We start from the raw sequence: 20,823 nt of genomic DNA on the forward strand, positions 1-20,823 counted from the left end.
TGAAAGCTTTTCTATTCAGCCTCAGTTCAATCCATTAGGTGTTTATTGAATTGAACAATGCACTGTTCTAGGCTTATTGACTTTCCTCCTCAACACCATAACCTAATGTTGACAAAGAGCCTTACAAATGGATCACGTGTAACCACCTCTGCTGCTGAAGTCAAACACGGGGAGCTACCGATGGCCCTGGAAGTTCTGAGCTCCTAGTTTCACAGTTCAGGCATCCTAAAGACTTCTGGCCTCCTGCTAGCGTTCGTTTCATTTATTAGCTCATAGTGAGCAGGCTATTAGCAAGGAATGAGGATTCCGCATTTGGTGAAACTGTTTGCCCCAACTGTGTACATGCCCCTGAGACTAGGCAAGGGCAAAACCTAAACAACATTCTCTCATGGGCATCACAGAAGGATGCTAACAAGACTCCTTTCCCAGGGCTACTGAAAACACTGTGTTTTACTGAGCATTTAGTTTACATGAATTCCTCAAACACCTTAGGCAAATTGTAAGTGTATTTGACACTTACCTTCCTCTGCCTGTCATCCTTCCTTTCTCTTTATGGCTCCTGAGCACAGATGACTCCAGGTTTTTCTGAAGTAATACACAGGTTGCTGTCCATGTGCTCTCCAATCACTGAGTGGGTTTGTAACGCCTCCCAACAAGATGCCTCCCACACAGATGAAGACCATCTTGTCATTTACTCACAAAGCTAAGCCCCTGAGGAAATGCTGTGTATACCAGCAGGTATTCCAATAATCTGTTCTGGGTAAGTGAATGAATAACATGAGTGAGTGAGTGAGTGAGTGAGTGAGTGAGTGAAAAAATGACCACACCAAAATCTTTCCTCTCTAACAATAGGTCTTGCCTGACTATCTTCTATGGTTCTTCTTGACTTAAAGCAGTGGTTCTCAACCTTCTCGCCCTTTAAATACAGTTCCTCATGTTGTGACGCAACCATAAAATTATTTTTGTTGCTACTTCATAACTGTAATGTTGCTACTGTTATGAATCGTAATGTAAATATCTGATATGCAGGATGGTCTTAGGCGACCCCTGTGAAAGGGCCGTTCGACCGCCAAAGGGGTCGAGACCTACAGGTTGAGAACCGCTGACCTAAAGGATTATCTCAGATCTTTCTCTCTTTAGGGAATCAGAGTAAATTATACAACTTCCTTTCCTTCCTTCTTTCTCTTAACCTGACATACTCCATCTAATTTTGTAATCAGGGCTTATGGTTTCTTGTATGTCCAGATTATTGCTCAATGTGGATAGAGTGTGTACCTGTCTTTCCAAGTGACCCTGAGCTGTGTCCCAGGGGAGCCCCTTTTCACTGTTCCTTGTGGCAGCCTCCTTTGCCCCTTTTCTCATTGCACTATGAGGTCTCCGATGCCTGAATTAACTTGCCCCGTATATTTGCACATGTCAATATGTTAACATGACCCTTAAAACTCCTCCCACACCAACAAATATAATCTCCCCTGTCACTACTAAAAGAGTGTGAAGCTGGGTTTCAACCCATGAAAAGGTTGCACACAGTACAAAAGGGAAAATAAAGCTCAATGGCTTTGAGATGATAATCACCTCTACTGTCCCCTATCTTATAGATCCTGTATCATTTTTTCAAAGTTTTGGTAATATAGTAATTTAACTTCTAAAATGGAAACTAAATATACTTAAATGCTACTCAAAATATCAGCTGACCAACAGGATTTGTTTTTCTCATTTCTAATTCTAACACTTAGATGTGCCATGCATGATCAGATGCAAGGGTTACTGGGAATTCATAAAGGTGGTAGAAATATTCTCAGGTCATAGATCTGCTCGCTGAAGCTGAAGAAAAGAGAAAACAGAACTTGGCGTCTTTGCCACTTAAATCCATTTTCTTATTCCTAAGTAGGTAATCTGTAGTGCCAAATCCCTACCCCATTCCACTTTTTCTTAATAACCACAGCTGGTGAGGTATCCCTGCCTGGGATGGGCTGTGGTCACCTGTAGGGGGTAGATGAGCAGGTATAAGATCTGGCTCTGGCACTTGGCTGTAACTGGGACAAATCATAAGCTCCCTGAGCGTTACTTCCTTCACTTGTGAAGTAAAGCTTGATGGCATTATTGGGAAAATTGAACGAAATTTGTAAAAACACTTTGTAAAGCTAATGTTGAATGTTTATTGAATGCATAGTATGTGATAGTCACTATGTTAAAAATTTCACATGCCTCCCATCAGCTAATAAGAATGCCAGAACTACTTAGGAAAGTCCTTGAGGAAAATCCAAATCTTGGTAAACTAAAGCATTTAGCCTGACCACTGTGGCTCAGTGGTTGAGCATCAACCTATGAACCAGGAGGTCACGGTTCAATTCCTGGTCAGGGCACATGCCTAGGTTGCAGGCTCGATCCCCAGTGTGGGGCGCGCAGGAGACAGCTGATCCATGATTATCTTTTATCACTGATGTTTTATCTCTCTCTCTCCCTCTCCCTTCCTCTCTGAAATTAATAAAAATATATTTTAAAAAAACATTTAGTAAAACATAAAGGGCTAAACAAGAGTAGTTATTTCAGTCCATCACTGCTCTCCAGCAATAAAAGGGTGGCTCTGTTGCTTATAGGGTTTATTATTAAAGTACATATATTGAATGAATAGCATTTATTCCTGTTTAGAGAGCTATCAGAGGAATTGCCTATTCAGATGTGAGCCATGGGTTACCTCATATTTTGTATAGTAAAGTTACAGTTTTTTAAAAAGCTAGAATTTTCTGCAACTGGCAATTACAATGGTGAATAGCCTAAAATACTTCCATGCCCAGGCAGACTTGGGTGTCTTTAAAACCCCTCTCTTCAGCAGCCGGGCACCGCAGGGAACTGGCGCTGGCCCCTTCCTGTGAGAATGGGGACTCCTAAAACAGGTTCCTTGAGCTCCATGACTGCCATCAGCCTGGCCAAACCTTTCTTGAAACTGCTTTCCAGCCTGGGATTCTTTCCTTCCAATCGTCTTTCCTCCCCCCGCCTCCTTCACAGGTATTGGAGCTGCATCATGGTCTGCCTGCTCCTGCATCCTCCTGCCTCCTCCCCTTTATCCTCCACAGGTGTTTCCACCAGTAAATCTCTAGCACATCAAATCCCACCTTGGAATCCGCTTGTTCACGGACCAGAATTCACACGGTGTGTTTGAATTAACTTGAACTGTGACAATGGTACTGTATAGGCCACTCTGAGGTAAGGAATTAAAAGGTTGGTAACAACAATTACAGGAATTTATATGAAGTGTATACCATTTATACCTAATTACCCTGAGAACAATGTCCAATTATACAGATTATCAAATACAGGTCAAATTATGTTTGTTGTGGGTTTGATTATGGCACTGGGCTGTGTTCTTTGTATATACTAAAGTTGACTAAAAGAAATTTTTTTTAATTAGAGGAAACATTGTAGGCAAAGACCAATTGTCTTCAAAATCCACACACCGGAAAGGGACAAACTTCAATGCATCGCCCCAAGATATTTAGCAGTAAATATTTGTCCTTCTTGTTTCCCACCTTGGATTATGAGATCTTAAGCGTAAGGAAAAAAACTACCTTTATTCCTTAGGTGTGACCCTTTCAAATTTGTTTCTCTCCTGAGCAAGTATTGGCTTGCCGGGATTACTCCATAGTCTCTAATGAAAACAGCTTCCTAGAGTGGTCCAGGATGTTCTCGAGGCCACCTGAGCCCATGACTGGAAATGTGGGCCCCGAATTTGATGACACTGAAGGTACCCAGCAGGCTGGGCCTGTAAGCAGGCAATGGCTTGTGCAGCCCACAAGGATTTCATCCTCAAACCCAGGCAGCTGCAGGCAGTGCAGTCATGCCCCACCCTCTCTGTGAGTCAGCACAGGGTCTCTGGTGGATAAGAGAGTGTGGTCCCTGGGTTCCAGCTAGACAAGGTGAGACAGGAAAGATCAGAAGTTCACCTGGGAATGCCAAACCCTCACCCCAGCTCTTCTTAGCTTTCGGGTTTGGACACAAACTCTAAATCAGCCTTTTGCTTTGATTCACACTGAGAAGCTAGGATACGTATCTTCCCAGGGCTCTGGGGGCTCTTTACACAGAATAGGAATTGCCAAGTAGATGGTTTTGTGCAATAAATCTTCAGCAGTCTGGTGGAGAATGGGGGTAACATTTCTTGGAGATCTATCCACCTTGAAGGTAATCCCCTAGGCATTATTCTAGGCATTTTACACATCTTACCATATTTAACTCCCATTACAACTCCTTTTCCTGATGAAAAAATTTAGAATCACTGAAATTAAAAAACTTAAAGTTCACTGAAAACATGGCAAAATCAGGACTTGAACAATGACCTGCTGTTAGGAGTTTTTTCTGAAGAAAAAAGGAGCTTTGGGTCCCACAGGTATTAGTTTCCTATTGCTGCCATAACAAATCACCATGAACTTAGTAGCTTAAAACAACAGAAAGTTTATCATCTTACAGTTCTGGAAGTTAGAAAAGTCTAAAATGGGTCTCACTGGGCTAATTGCAAGGCACTGACAAGGCTGAGTCCTGGAGGCTCCAGGTGGGAGTCTTTTCCAGCTTGTAGGGACCACCATATACCTTTCCTCATGGCCCCTCTTCCACCTTCAAACACATCACTCCAACTGCTTCCCCCACCACACTGACTTTTTCTCCCTTTGATCCTTCGGCCTACCACTCATAGGAACCCTAACCTCATCTCAAGACCCTTAATTTAATCACATTTGCAAAGTCCCTGTTTTATGTAAGGGAACATATTCACAGGTCTGGGGATTAAGACAAGAACATCTCTGGGACCATTTTCAGACTATTGCACATATATAGTGGGTCCTATTTGTCACCACATGTCCTCTTATGTGGCTGGCACAAGATTATTATCTGTCAATCTAAATCACATAAAATTTCTTGGGGACTTCTACTGGAACCTGAAACTTCCAAACTGAGTGACATTTCTTTGTATAAAATTATAAATATCTAACACCTAAAAGCAAAAAAAACATAGTTAATATATGGATACTTCTTGCTTTTTGGTTGTTTTGCTAAGGAGGATGGTGACATTGGGACTTACAAAAGCTATTTGTTTCCTTTAATGAAAATTAATTTCTTTCTGCTTTGAAAGTTGACATAACATTTAAATCTTCAGGGTAACCAAGGACAGTAGTATAAATCATGTCCTTCCACTCAAAATAATAGGGCTTTTTTTGCTTAAAAGTAAACTGTAATAAGCATAGGAAATAAATATCTTGAGTAGACTCATTTCCTGTTGGATAAAAATTAACACTTCACCTTGACATTAATATGTACTTGTTTAACATTCTGTTTATGCTTCAAAGCCCGTTAGTTTCTTTCTTTAATGGGAATCACCACATAACAAGTGGTGTTTGGTATGTTGTGGGGAGGTTTTTTATATTTGTTTTCCTAGGTTGAAGAAACTTAGGAAAAAACATTACAAACCATTTAAAACAAGTATGTAAGCTGAATTATATCTAAATTGATGGAAAATTTTGCTCATCCAGTGCTCATAACAACATGTGTTGCTTTAAAAATGGCATCCACCTGACTAAAGGATTTGTCCCACTCTAAGTCTCCAATGTTGTTGCACCGAACTGATGGAGAGATGGACTCGATCCAGTGGACCTTCTTTACAGCATTACCGATGCTCTCCGCTAAGTGCTACGAGACAGTCACACACAAGACATACCTCCATAGAAGACATACATGGTGATGAAACTCAAAGTAACGCAGAGGGGAAGTCAAGCAGGAGAGTAATTTATAATCACTACAGTTATTAACTTCAAGTCAGTACCATACAGAGCCCATTAGTTTCTGACAGAAACATCACAGACTCTGTTCCTTTTTCACCTTATTAAGAAATCAAGTTGGAATGAAAGTGAGAAAGAATGAAGAATTGTAAGAATAACCTTAAACATGGATTTTGATTTAATTTACTTTTTTAAGGAATTATAAATATTTAATAATTACAAACATTGATAATTGATAATTACAGATGAATGACTTAAGATCAGGAAAGTTGATAATAAAGTAGAAATGAGGGACCTGGGCTGTCTCCCAAGACCTTTTGTTTTCTATATTGTCTTTTTATGTCTACTCTGCGTAGAATTGTAAAGTAGATAAAACACACCCTTTGTGTCTCCCACACCTTCTATTTGGAGTCCCCCCTCCAAACTTTGGCACCCACTGCCCAGACTCCCAGGGCCTCTGCAGTTCAATTTTGCAGTATTGCCCCATGCTGCACAGTTTCTTTCCCCAACAAAATTTATCTTTCCAGTGTTCTGTGTCCTCGGACTCTGTCCTCTGGCCAGGCCACATATTGCATTTTAACAGGTATTTTCCAAAGCTTTTCATAACCAAAGGAGTTCATAGAGGCAGCAGCTATCGTTGGATGGGTGCAGCCTAAAATCTCTATAAACTTTTCCTATCAGTAGAATTGGCTTTTTAGCACTTTGTCCCTTCCCTTATTATGCCTTTAATAACAGAATGGTACCATCTAGTCCCTGAGAAAAGTTTTACTTTTAACTGAATACTCATATATACAGAATATACACCTATGAGTTCTTTACTACTGAGTCAAGATACTCATTGTAACCCACACAGAGTTAACTAGCATATGGAGTGATGCCTCCACCTGGGTCAGCTCATTTTACCAGCCTCCCTTCTTTCTTAATTTTGGGGTCAACCACTTGGTCACCATGTCCCCATCCTTCAGGGAGCTTCCCCCTTCTGCAAAATCTCTCTCTCTTCATCCTCTACCCATGAGCCTCTTGGTCTCTTAAAAACCTCCAGGTCTCTCCTATCCTAGGATTTCTTTCTTCACTTTCATCTTTAGAATAGGGCGTTGGTCAGTCGCTTCCATCTGACTTTGGTTTTTTACTAGATGGGCCTAGATCAGAGATGGCGAAACTTTCGAGCTCGGCGGGTCAGCATTTTGAAAAACCCTAACTTAACTCTGGTGCTGTGTCACATACAGAAATTTTTTGATATTTGCAACCATAGTAAAACAAAGATTTATATTTTTTATATTTATTTTATATATTTAAATGCCATTTAACAAAGAAAAATCAACCAAAAAAATGAGTTCGCGTGTCACCTCTGACACGCGTGTCATAGGTTCACCATCACTGGCCTAGATAAAACTTCCACTCATGAAAACAGAGGAGGAAATGGAAAAACAATCCTATTAAGGTCAAACATCTTCAAGACAATCACAGTTTTACATTGCCAAGAAAGACTTAGCATAATTCCCCTGTGGTTTAGACTAAAAAAGCCTTTGTCTTCTTTCTCTAGCTGGAGTTGTTCTAATTTGATATGCACATAACCTCAGAAGTAAAATGGATATAGCCGGTGCTTCCTAGAAGGAGGGTGGGAGGGGGGCAGAATCTATGCTGCCACCGTGTCGTTATTGATTTTGTAAACATTATTGGTCACTTATGCCGAGCACTAGGGCTAAGGAGTAAATAAGTCAGCCATGGTTTCCTGCTCTCCTAGAGCTTCTGAACCAGATTCTAGAGCGGAAACAGGCTTTAAATATTTCTTAATTTCGTGGTTCCCAAAGTATCTACGGAAGATAATCAATAGTCTATATAATGTTAATTGCTGCTTCTCGGGTACGGTGGAGGGAGGAATTGTGTTCAATGGCTAAATTAAGTTAGAATTGTCAGGCTGAACAAAGTTAAGCCCATTTCCTCACTCCAGTCCCTTAATATGCTAACATACATCTTGATTCCCTGAGTGGGAAGGGGAGAGGATGAGATGCAATATAATAATTTGCTTTCCTCAGACTTGTGTCAACACAAATCCTTTTTGATGAGTTTCCATTAACATCCACTGCTGACAATCATATTTCTGTTAATGTTTCCAAGACCCACATCCAAATCATTCTTCTGCCCCTGAGGAAACTGAGATGCCCTGGAACGGTGAGGGGCAGGGCGGGCAGTTCCTTCCTGTTAGTCCATGATCTTCTGACCATTCGTAGTGCTTGTTTCTACTGTCACTCCTCCTTCCTTGGAAAAACATATGAAATCAGTGTTTCTTCCTTCTTTATTTCCCTCCTTTTCAGATAATGGTCTTGGCACTCATAGTTTCTCATTTGCTGGGTTTTCTCCATTGTTTATAAGGTCTTAAAAAGGCAAGGCCAACTTTTAGATAATTGGTGCTCAGTAAATGTTTGTAGCCAAACATGATGATAGCTCCCCCCTCTAGCCTCATATAAACCTTCCTTCTAAGGAGTCCCTCCCCATCCCAATTCAGAACTACTGTCATGTTGTCTGCAATAATTAATACCACCCCTGAAATGGGTTATTCTTGGTATGCTCCTTTAAAAGGGTCATTAACAAGTTTTTTATTGATTTTACCTACTTACACAAGAGACTATTTAATTATTAATGCATATGATTCACACATGATTAACTAAGTTCTGAGCAGAATACACAGAATACTCATCCTCTCATATGGGATGGGCTCTTTGTGAGAAATTTGCGAGTATTTGAACTTATGTGGATATATATTTAATTACGAAATCTACCTCGCTACAAATTAGGTTATATGAACATAATTATGATTTTGGAAACTTGAGGCGGTGGAAATCTCTTTCCACTATCTCAATTTAAAAGATCTCCAAGTCCTTAACAAGCAAGTAGGGCCTGCTGTACTGCCACCTTGTGGCAACAATGCATTAAAGCGAATTAAATAAATATAGCTAACTCAAAAGAGGAAAGGACTTTAAGTGTTATTCAGGAAAATGAAATATGTTACAATGTGGGTAATCAAGTGGCCACAGATATATCATTTGGGCCCTTAAATTAGGTTTTGCCTTAATATTCTGACCAAGTACTCACTGCACATGTGACCCACCCACTCTGCGGAGGGATTTTTCACGGAACGAAAACTTGATGGATACAGGTAGAAAACACGTGTCCGCGAGCTGTGAAGCAAGCTAGAGTTGGTTATATCAATAGGTAAAATCAATAAAAAACCTGTCAGTGGGTTAGAGAGAGACTTTAGCATTTAGATCTCTGTTCATTCTTTTATTCAACCAATAATTGTTAAGCACCTACCATGTGCCAGGCACTTGCTAAATGGAAGAAATATATTGATGAGAAACGGTTTAAGGTGAGACACGGTCTCTGCTCTCATAGGTTATACAGAGAACACTATTGAGATTTGAACACGGTGAAATTCAATGGAAAGTGGTACTTTCACATGCGCTGTCACTCCTGTCTTCCAACCTGGCCCCGAAGGAACTTATGTCAAGTTCTGAGAGAGAAGGGAACAGTGACAATCCAAAAGAGGTAGGCAAATAAGAGAGTTTTAACACTAACAAGCTAAGAAATGGAGAAGAGACTCTCCAAGGGGCCCATGGGAAGGTCATAGTTATGGGTTTAGCCCTTTTAACAGGTGTGTACTGAGTTTGGAGTGTGAGTCTAGCATGTGCTGGAAGAAACAGATAATGTAAACCTCAGCTAATGCCCTCGAGTATCCACATTATCATTGCAAAACAATATGAAAAGCTAATTGACTTAAGAGATCATAAATCCGCTTAAAATAAAATGCTAAATGAATGGCACAGGCAGTAGTGGACTGAAAAGAGAAAGCTCCTGAAAGAGGCAGCAACTCCTTCATACATTGGGCCTTACAGACAACAGGAACTGACACATGGAGAGGAAGAGAGGGGTGAGGAGAAGTCATCCCAGGCGACAGAACAGCAGGAGCAACAAGGATCAGACACAACTGGACATGGACACTGAGGACTATAAAAGGGGTTTGAAACATGACTCCTGCTGTCTGGTAATAAGTCCATTTTTCTGAGCATAAATAGTTAGAAACTCACAATGTTCAAATAATGCGTTCTAGTCTTAGGGTTTCTCCTATTTTCTCTCCTAGCCTTAGTGGTGGGCTAGCCAGCTAGATGAACAGCAAGCGTGTCACCCAGTAATAAGGTCATCAAGCTGGAGCCAGAAGTGGGTAGAAGACGGCAAAGACCAGTTTTTATCTCCCAGCTCCCCTCCCTGTCAAGGCCTCTGGTCTTTACCTCGGGGAAGAGCCTGCATTTTCTCCCCACGAAACAAGTTGCTGGATATTTGTCATATCAGAGAAATGACAGCTTCTAAAGAAGTGCTCAAAGTAAAAAAAAAATAAAAAAAAAAATACAGGGCTTAAAGCTCACTGAGGGATGACCAGGGCTCAGGAAGGCAGAGAGCTGAGAAAGATCCCTGGGGTTCCCAGAGTCCTCACACTGCTAAGGCCTCTGAGAAATCAACTGATCAGCATCACCCACTTCCCTTATCTGCTGTGGGCATCCGTCGAGTCCCTGCCACCTCACAATTAAATAACCTGCACATTGACTAACTTCCCTGTGTTCTTTTCTCGTTATCTAAATCACATTAAGTTGCATTCCTTTATACTTCATTGTTTAATATCCACATTTTGAAAATTCAAATTCACAAAAGAACTTAATAGCTTATGAATCCTTCCTCTTGACATAAGGTCAATTACAGCTTTATGGCTTACGATAGGCATCCACAAACTAGGGTTCGTGGGTCAAATCTGACCCACTACCTATTTGTATAAATAAGGCTTTACTGGAACACAGCCATGCCCATTAGTTTATGTATCAATGAACACTTCCATAATACAATGGCAGCGTTGAGTGGTTGTAACAGAGACCATGTGGCCACCAAGCCTAAAATATTTATAGCCTGGGCCTTTACAAAAGAAACTGCTAACCCCTGGCATAAAATAGATATAATTGAGGATCACAAGACTGCAACTACAAAAGGACTTCCAAATATGCCTTTGGTCCCTGCTAGTCTCTCCCTTCCCTTGGTATTTTTGTCACCCACAACAAATTCAAAGGAAGAGAACTCAGCCTTTCCCTCTACAGGGGACTAAGTTTTAGGAGGGAGCAAACCAGATGTAGATATCAGAAGACCACTGTGGCTAAATCCAAGAAGGAATAGAAGATATGCACAGATGTTAAAGTATAATGACAATTCTAAAGAAAGTGGCCAGAAGTTTATTTTTGATTTAATGAATAGTGGGAAGTCCCTGGAGGACTGAGTAATACTACTCAAGCAGCAGGTGCAGAGAAGGCTCTCAGCTATGAAGGGGGTGGGGCGTCCCAAGGGGCGGTCATTTTGTATGGGGCTTCCTCCCAGGCTCCATTTGACACTGGGACCAGGCCTGAAGTTACCTTCCATGGCCTCCCCACCCCTCACCCTCTAGCTCCTCAATGATGAAGAGTCTGGCTCTGGGCCTGACAGTGAACTGGAGCCTCTAACTCAAAGGAAGCTCCACAAAAAATGACCTTGGAAAACTCACTCTGCAGAGCACGGTGGATGTCAGCGAGCATCTCTCAGAGATTTATGGCCCAGAACCTAGTCTCCTGTTACTGAGCGATTCCGCTGAATTTCCATTGAGTAATAAGAACAGGATAACAGCTGAGCAGCCCAAGGTTAGCAACCTTCTGAAGTCCACCCAGTTCCACACAACCTCTTCCTATTGGTACACAGAGGAGATTTATTGGGATGTTTTCGCAGGCCAGGAAATTGCTACAAGATTTTGCCATTGACAAAGGAGCAAACGTCACTGCCCAAGTTTCTGTTGGACTTTCTCCACATCATTAGTTCTAGAACTGGAAATGATGAAAATAGGCTGATTCCTTGTTCAGTTATCAGGTGGGAGGGCAACCAAACACTATTCTAATTTCATTGTTCTCACTTCAAGGATTATTAATGGCAACTTTAGGGTACAGCTTATATTTGGATTTCCACTTTGTTTCCTGTTCTTGTGGGATTCATTTGAATCGCTACTTGGTTGAACAGTCAACATTTCTCTTATTATGTGGCTTCTAAACTACTGAGGAAAAACTACAATGTCAGAAGTGAGTTTATGTCCACCATCTTTGAGACGTGTCAAAGTTAGTGATCAAAATTGACTTTTCTGCATAGAAGGAAAAGCGGTAGCTATGGCACAGTTCTGGTTCCATAGAGCATCTCTTATTTACTCTTCCTTATGATCAGGGAATTCCCAAGCCAGGCATAGCTGTTCTAATACTACTTATGTCTGCCCTGGCATAAAAGTAGTCCAAAAAAAAAGCAGGAAATAGTAACAGGACCAGGGTACAGTAAGCACCATAGTGGTAATCACTGAACTGAACAACATTCACATTTGCCACATTTCCTCCATATCACAAGTTCAGACCTATTAGCTATACAGGACAAAGCAAGGAGAGGATACAGTCAAAGACGACTTTTTTGCTGGGAGATTAAAAGAATGGGGTTGCTCCTGATAGAAGATTGAGAGATTGGAAAGCTGCTCTATTGTTAGTGTTTCTGGGTTTCCTTTTTATCATAGCCATCTCTCTTAAATGCTGTCTGAAAAATACTCACACTTCACTACAATTGCATTCAACATGGTGTTTTAGCACCCACTGAAGCCAGGGTGTACAGAGGAGAAAAACGCTCCCAAATTTGTCAATGTGCTGAGGGTCACAGGAAGGAGGGATTCGGCCTACGGACTCCTAGGCTCCAGCAGCTGCTCTGAGTCATGTATTCATTAAATCATGTTTTCCATCTGCCCAAATAAAGAGGAAGAATAAGCTTAAAATGTTACCTTGTTGTAAGAATTAGAAAGGACACGGCATCGGAAAGTCCTTTGGAAGCTGTAAAGTGTAGAGATCCCCCTCATATCTCCTTATTCCAAAGGAAGTTAAACAGAAAGTAAAACTAGAATGTTTTACATAGAAAGGTGAAACAAGTTCTGCTCTAACAGCTGTCAGTTAGGAATGGACCCAAATGATCCATGCTGGGCCCGAGACTCATCGTGCTGGGTCAGGAAAGCAGCTGGTTCTGGCAGGACTGCCTTCCGTATCCTTCCCGCCTCGGTTTCTGCACTGGCTCCAGCCTCCCTCCCTCACATGCACATTCTCTGTGGTTGAGGGTTGTCTCTGAAGCTCCACTCCCTTCCTTTTCCCAAGCCCCAGTTACAGGAACTATTGCAAGATTAACTCTCTCATACTATATTTCATCCAACAGAGCAGCAACTCAGGGGTTTTGGCTTCTGGAACAAGAGTAAAAGATCTACAAAATAGTAAGTTCATTGGCAAGAATCTTTTAAGACAATTTTGTGTTGATGAAAAGTGTCAGATCAGCAGCCACAAAGTCTGAGTTTATGTTTATTCATCTAGCAGGTAAAGATTCGCAATACTATCCAAATCTCTCACCAACCTACAAGACCAGCATAATGCAAATTCTAAGTAAAAAGGTAATTCCTTACTTGTTCTCATGTTGTAAACTTCACATAATAATGTGATGACTCCTAAGCTCTTTCCTATAAATTATGTCATTTAACTCTTCTGCTGAATATCTAAAATAATAGTGATAATGATGATGATGTATAAACACACCACTTAACCTGCTTTAGCCAAGAGTCTTCGTATCTTTTTTAAAGTAATAGACTGTATTTTGATCAGTTGTAGGTTTACAGAAAGTTAAGTTGTTTATATCTTCTTAAGAGCAGTTTTTCTTCTTAAAAGCTAAGGTGTATTTCGCTGTGATGAAAGTAACTTCTTCTCCAGAGTGGAAAGCAATGCGCACGAGGTGAGCATGGGCCCTGGCACCAGAGCCTAACTCCTCCTTTATCAGACTGTGATCTTCGGTTGGTGAATTCCTTACCCCTTCTGGCCTGGTTTTCTCCTCTCTACAATGAGAATAACAATAAACAACATAATACAGAGGTCTCAAAGAATTTAATGGAATAGCACAGTGGAGAGTACAAAGTAGGTGCTCAAGAAATGTTTGTCTTATTTCCATTCCCATTGTACCTTAGGGGGGTGAGAAATGGCTATATCAGAGGACCCTACATAAACCTTTACTGGGATTCTGATCTTTTGCCTGAGTTTACTCTTCCTGAGGGATTTTGTAAAAAAAGAAGATAAGCAGAAAATTGGAGACATCTAGTTTTCCAACCCATCCTTGTTAACTGAGCTTTTTTATCTGAAGCTTTTTGATCTGAAGAGATGCGATTAGAGGCAAAACCCAAAATAAAATAAAAAGACAGCCTTTAGACCAGGGCAGAGCTAGCCTGGCAGAGAGGAATGATAAAGGAGACAGAAGAGCAGTGGGTGGAGCCCAGCTGAATATAGCAAGTACCCAAGCAGACCACTTAGAGGCCCAGAGGGGGGTGCTCCAGCTGACACAAATGCAATCTGGTAAAATGCAAGACAGCCCTGGGAACTGCAAGGAATGCATAGGAGAGCTTTGTGGGGCACTACACAATTCAAGGGTAGACAATTAGGGGCAGTAGACTCGAGGTGATAAGGCTAGGGGACTTCATTTGTACTCATAGGTTATGGAACATTCAGGTTGTATTCTCAGCCATGTCGTGGACCGATGACTGTAAATCAGGCAGCCCATTCTGAAAGCTTGTCTCTGCCCTGATGGAGTAAAAGACACAGGAGCTTTGGAGGCATGCATATGAGTGTGTGGTGAAGGGTGGATGATGAGCTAAGAACACAGAAAGAAGATAAAAGAAGAAGAAAACAAAAAGAACAAAGATTTATTTGCTAACCAAGAGGGCGTTCACAAATATTTCTCCCACATCCCATCCAGAAAGATTTCAAGGCCAGGAAAATAAAAGCACCTGTCGGATATCAACTGATTAAAGCTCAAGGGAAAACCGGCAAATGTCTTCATTTTCTTATTCAAGGACTCCTTTTTATAATCAAACACAAGAGGAGACAGTTTTAAGTAGGTGCCTGAGTCATAAGATATATGAAATGTTTGACATGTTGCTTAGTTCTACAAAGAGAAACTTCCAAATAATTTATAAAGCAACTTATTTTTTTCAGATTTCCACTTTGGAGGAGTCTTGAAATCCAATACACAGGAATATAAGGACTATAATTTTTTAATGTTAAGAGTAAAGACTTCCCCTTATAGTAATTAATATAATTATGTATCTGTGACTTCAAACTTAAAGAGGCAAAGACTTCACTTTAAGGGTCAACTATTTTTGGATCTTCCAGTCTCCTTCCCTGTGAATAATACTTTCATTGAACCAACACAGCTCTCTGAGAGTGACATGAGTCTTCCTGCTTAGACAAGCAGTTCGACAGTGAACTTCCTCCTAGCTCTTTCCTGAGAAGGCAAGTCCCAATATATCCTTTAAATACGGTATCACCAGTACCCTAGAACTTCTCCCTAATTATCGCACTTCATTAGCTAAAAGAGCTGTGTGTGTGCAGTTTCTTACAAAGAAGTCAAAAGAAAGAGTAAGATTTGGTCTTTGGAATCGACCATTTCCATTTTCCCTTCTTATATCAAGCATTAAAGCCAACCACATTGAAAATTTTTTCAATCTACCTTGAAGTGATTTAATTTAACAGTTTGTACCAAGTGACAAAACGGAGATAAGAGACATCTCATTAAAGGGGGAAAAAAGAAAAGCCACCATACTTTTAAATTTTAATTTTCATCTGCCTTCCCCCCTCTCCCAACCATGTTGAAAGACTTTAACTCAGGGCTAGAAATGGTTTGGCAAGATCAGTTCATCAGTGTAAATAGTTTCCTGAACTCCTAAAGTGATTTTGTGAAAATTAATTTTAGAGTTGAACCTTTAAAAGTTTTTAGTCTATGTTTCTATCATGTGTGTCTCCATTTATATAGAGCTCTGGCTGGAGCCCAGGTGAGCATAGCAAGTATACAAATCCCTTTGTAATTGTTCTGTAAGTAGCAAGGTATTATTTGATTTCAGTAAATTCACTAAAAGGGAAAAATTAAAGATCAAAAAATACAGACCAAGTAATTAAAAATACTTAGCAACAATCTGAATTAACCAAATTCAAATTTACATTTAAATTTAGATGTTTTTCTTATCCACATCTGTTGAAGTGAGACCTTTGAAGCATCAAAAAGGAGGGATATATTATACTTTGCTAAGCTATATTCATATTTTGAGTGGGTTTGAAAGAGAATTAGGAAAAATTCCATTTGACTGAATCATAAATAGAGCTAACAAATTAGTCATGTTTCAAAAGTTAATGTAAAAATTCTGTAAAAAATATTTAGTTTAATATTTCATTTAATTAAAGTTTTTCAAAGAGCATGTAATATCAATCCTTGCAAAAGCGTTATTGCAGCCTTTTTTACGAAGATGGCGCCGAAAGCTAAGAAGGAAGCCCCTGCCCCTCCCAAAGCCGAAGCCAAAGCAAAGGCTTTGAAGGCAAAGAAAGTAGTGTTGAAAGGCGTTCACAGCCACAAAAAAAGAAAAGAAGATCCGCACATCACCCACCTTCCAACGGCCAAAGACACTAAGGCTCTGGAGGCAGCCTAAATACCCTTGGAAGAGCGCACCCAGGAGAAACAAGCTTGACCACTACGCCATCATCAGATTCCCCCTGACTACCGAGTCAGCCATGAAGAAGACAGAAGACAACAGTACCCTGTGTTCATTGTGGATGTCAAGGCCAACAAACACCAGATCAAACAGGCTGTGAGGAAGCTCGATGACATTGACGTGGCCAAGGTCAACACCCTGATCAGGCCTGATGGCGAGAAGAAGGCATGTGTTCGACTGGCTCCTGACTATGATGCTTTGGATGTTGCCAACAAAACTGGAATCATCTAAACTGAGTCCAGCTGCCTAATTCTAAATATAAAAATTTTACACTATAAAAAAAAAAGCACTATTGCAAAATATATGTTGAATTGAAATAATCAGTACAAGATGATTGGATGGAAATTATTTTTCTTTTCATGGGATTAGGCCAGGTCCTATTAGATGGTCACCTAATAGTTTGCAAGCAAAAGGAAGGCACACTCAAGAATAGATCCATCCTCTGTATGGTGCGAGGTAGGTACTGGAAGTATCAGGGGGAACACTTTGTAAATATATGAATGTCTAGTCACTTCGCTGTACACCTGAAACCAACACAAAATAATACTGAAAAAAATAAAACAAAAAATATGAAAAAAAGAATAGACCTATCTATCCTCTTGGGCCCTGGGAGGTAGATGAGTCATTGCTCTCTCTATCATGTGACAGTCAGTAGCCTCATTAGCCACCACCCACTCCCCATGTTCAACGCACATTAAAGACATGTCACCCCAAATATCTGAAATAATTATGTCTGTGGGTAAAATACTACCAAGGCTTTGCACTTCACCAAGCAGCAACCACTCTTCCATCCTCTGCTGCTTTTCCCTCAGGTGCCCCTCCTGCCAAGTTGAATCCATCCACTCTGTCCCACATCTCATGCTCTCCTACCTACATTCATGCCCTCTGGGCATGTTTTGGGCACTGTTTACCCCATCCTTCTCAGGGCCCTTCCTAGGCTTCCTGATGCCACTGCTTGCTGCGTTTCCTATTGCCTTCTATCATCTCTGTCACAAACTCCCTCTTCTCGACCAACCCCTTAAGACACCACCCCAAGACCAATGTGCCTTGCATTCTGTACACCTGCCTGGATGATCTTATTGATTTCCATGGCTGCCATTATCACCCAACCATTGATGACCTGCACATGTGTCTGTCTACAGACTTCCTGAGCTCCAGACCCATATAGTCAATTACCTTTGAATTACCCATTGGGATAGCCTCAAACTCATCATTTCCAAAGCTGAACTTGGTAGAGTAATATTTCCTAAATGTCCATCAGATGTCAACCTCTGCACAAAACTCTTAAATGTCTACCCACCCTTGTCTAAGTAAAAGCCTAAGGCATTATAATGGCCTCCAAGACCCTACATAATCTGCCTCCATCCTTCCACTCCTCTGACTTTATTTCCTACTACTCTCCCCTTTCTCAGACCACTCAGCCATACTGGACAGACATGTCCCCACCCCAGAGCCTTTGCACTTGCTTTTCCTCTGTCTGCTCTTCTTCCAGATAGAAGCTCTTGCTCTCTCGCATCCTTGGAAACTTTAGTCAACTATTGCCTCTTGGAAAGGCTTTTCATGAAAATCCTATATAAAATTGCAACCTACCTTTTGACCTAGCATTTCTTATCTTCTTTTCCCGATTTCTCTGTCTTTATAACACTTATAAATACCTAACATACTATATACTTTTTTATTATCTACTTCCCTCCACTATATTATAGACTACAACTTGGCAGGAATTTTGGTTCCTTTTGTGCATTATTATATTCCTAATGCCTGGAGCAGAGCCTGGCACATAGAATATAGTCTAGAAATAACTGTGGAATAAACAAATAAGTGAATCTCCAAACCCTCACTCCCCAAACTACTATTCATCGTTTCTGTAAATGGCACACTCTCATCTATCCAGCTGCCCAATACAGAATCCCAGGACTAGCTTGGACTCAGCTCATACTTGCTCTTAACCCACATTAAACTCAGCCCTCCAGCTATCCCCTGAAACCTGTCTTCCTCTCCTACCTCCCGTCACATAGTTATTTCCTGTTCATCCTTCAGGTTCTAGCCTAAACATCATTTTTACAAACTATGTCTATTATGTTTCCTTTTATTTTTTTATTTGATAAATTTGACATTACATTTTGTAAATTTAAGGTATGTGTGTTACTTTGATACATTTATATATTGTAATATGATTGATATTGAAGCAATATTTGTCACTTACATCATTGTAGTACAATATTATTGCCTATTATGTTTCCTTTAAATACCCAACTAGACCTCATACATGTCTGGTCCATACTAAGTATTCATCAAATATACTTATGGCAAGTCTCAGGAATACTAGATTAGGTTTCCCTGCTCTCTGTTGTTATGGCACCCTGTAAATTTCACATAACACTCAGCTCGCTTTACAATAATTACTTTTTTTAATATCCTTCTCCTTCACTAGATAATAAGCTCCCTGAAAACAGAGACCTGCATGAAGATGAAAATGAGCAAGGGAAGATCCTAAAACATAGTGCAGACTGGCCTGATTATGGGAGGATCCTGCTGGTAATACAGGGAAGTCATTTGAATAAGTTGAGGGCAGGAGATTGATTACAGAGGGACAGATTCAGAGAAAGGAACTTGATTCCATTTTTAGATACCAAGTTAGACAGGTATTTATTATAATAAAATAAGCTCAACAGATTTGGTTTCATGCTTCTATATAAACCAGTTGCAGCACTAGTTAAGTTTTAGTCTGGCTTGATCACTGAAATTTAGTCAACACATTACTATTCATTTTTTAACTTACCAATTGCAAAGACTTCTAATTTCAAGCTTATATAGTCTCTTAGATATCAGACTGCATTCTAATTGCTCTCATAATACACTTAAATTGATTACACACAGTGTAATTACTATGTAGAAGAATATCTACTTATATCTACATAAATTAGATTAGATTAGATAGATAGACATTCATAAATGTGCATACACATACAAACATCCATTTTATAGATAATGAAACTGACACTGCAGGATTTTTTATTTACCTCAAGATCACATAATTCCTAAGTGGTGGAGAGCCAGGATTTGAACTGATGTATGTATGACTAAAAAATCCAACCAGCTGGTATGGCTCAGTTGGTTGGGCATCATCCCATGCATCAGAAGTTGCCAATTCGATTCCCGGTCAAAGGCACATGTCCAGGTTGCAGCCTTGATCCCAGATAGGGGACATGCAGGAGGCAGCTGATGGATGTGTCACTCTCCAATTAATGTTTCTCTCTCTCTCCCTCTCCCTCCCTCTCTTTCTAAAAATCAATTTAAAAGCTTAATACATAAATAAGTAATATTTGTAGTTTTACTATTCCACAATGGCTCCATAATTTGATATCAATTTAGAATGAAAATATTTGTATGAAGAATTATGATCAAAATGAACACAAATTAAGATTATTTTAGCCCAATACTAAGTCATTATGATAGTGTCTGGACATATTTAACATTAATTGCTCACAGATGATAATAGAAATGTCTACTATAAGGATCTATCAAATATTATTTGACCTTTTGCTAGATATGTATGGTAGAGTCATTACTTTCAGCTTAAGTTTATATCCTATTCTCATCAACAATGATTCCTACTCAAACCCAGTCAGCTTTATTTTATTCTGAATTTACCTTTACAACTTGAAGATAAACTTAAAAATAATACTACACTGGTCTTTTTTTGATGCCCCATAGCACCCTTTGGTTCTTGTTGAATAAATCAATAATTTAGGATGAGGAGAAAACAGAAATAAGCTCCTCAACCCACTTCCATTTCCAGCCCAGGCTGGAATATCAATAACAAATCAGAGCCTTAAATATTCCTGATATTCAGAAATAATATCAGCAAAGAGGTATACATATGCATTGAGAACCCAGAATCTGTGTTTTGTTATAATTTTGGTGAATGTTAACTGTACTGTATCAGTTTTATTCAACCCTCAAGTTGATTCGAGTAAATAATTATGAAGAATATATAACCACATAAAACTGAAACCATCATCAGAATTTATCCCAACAAATGAAGAATAGAAGATTCAAAGCCCTGATGCTACATCACTATGGTGACATGACAATACTGCACTCAGATGTGGTACAAACTCTGATGCCTACACTACTTGATTTTCTAAGACAAATGCCAATAAATTATTATTTATAGGCATTCTCAAAATATGTTTTTATCTTTAAAATTAAATTAGATTATTATTTTAATAGCTTTGAAGGCACATACATGTTGCTGCTAGTGTCTATGATGGTCATCATTTCATTAGAGAGTGGCCCAGTCAACACTTGATTCTAATCTGCTTAACTGCCTGATCTATTTAATTGCCCCATTAGGGACTTTTAGTCTTACAAACATTATGTAAATTATTATTGGCTTTGGAG

At 39.9% G+C, this 20,823-nt stretch overlaps 1 pseudogene; it reads left to right on the top strand.

The window, feature by feature from the left end:
- Positions 1 to 16,165: 16,165 nt before the first annotated feature.
- Positions 16,166 to 16,702, top strand: LOC102759294 (annotated as a pseudogene).
- Positions 16,703 to 20,823: the final 4,121 nt, after the last annotated feature.

The sequence above is a fragment of the Myotis davidii genome, unplaced genomic scaffold, assembly GCF_000327345.1.
Source record: "Myotis davidii unplaced genomic scaffold, ASM32734v1 scaffold96, whole genome shotgun sequence".
NCBI lineage: Eukaryota > Metazoa > Chordata > Mammalia > Chiroptera > Vespertilionidae > Myotis > Myotis davidii.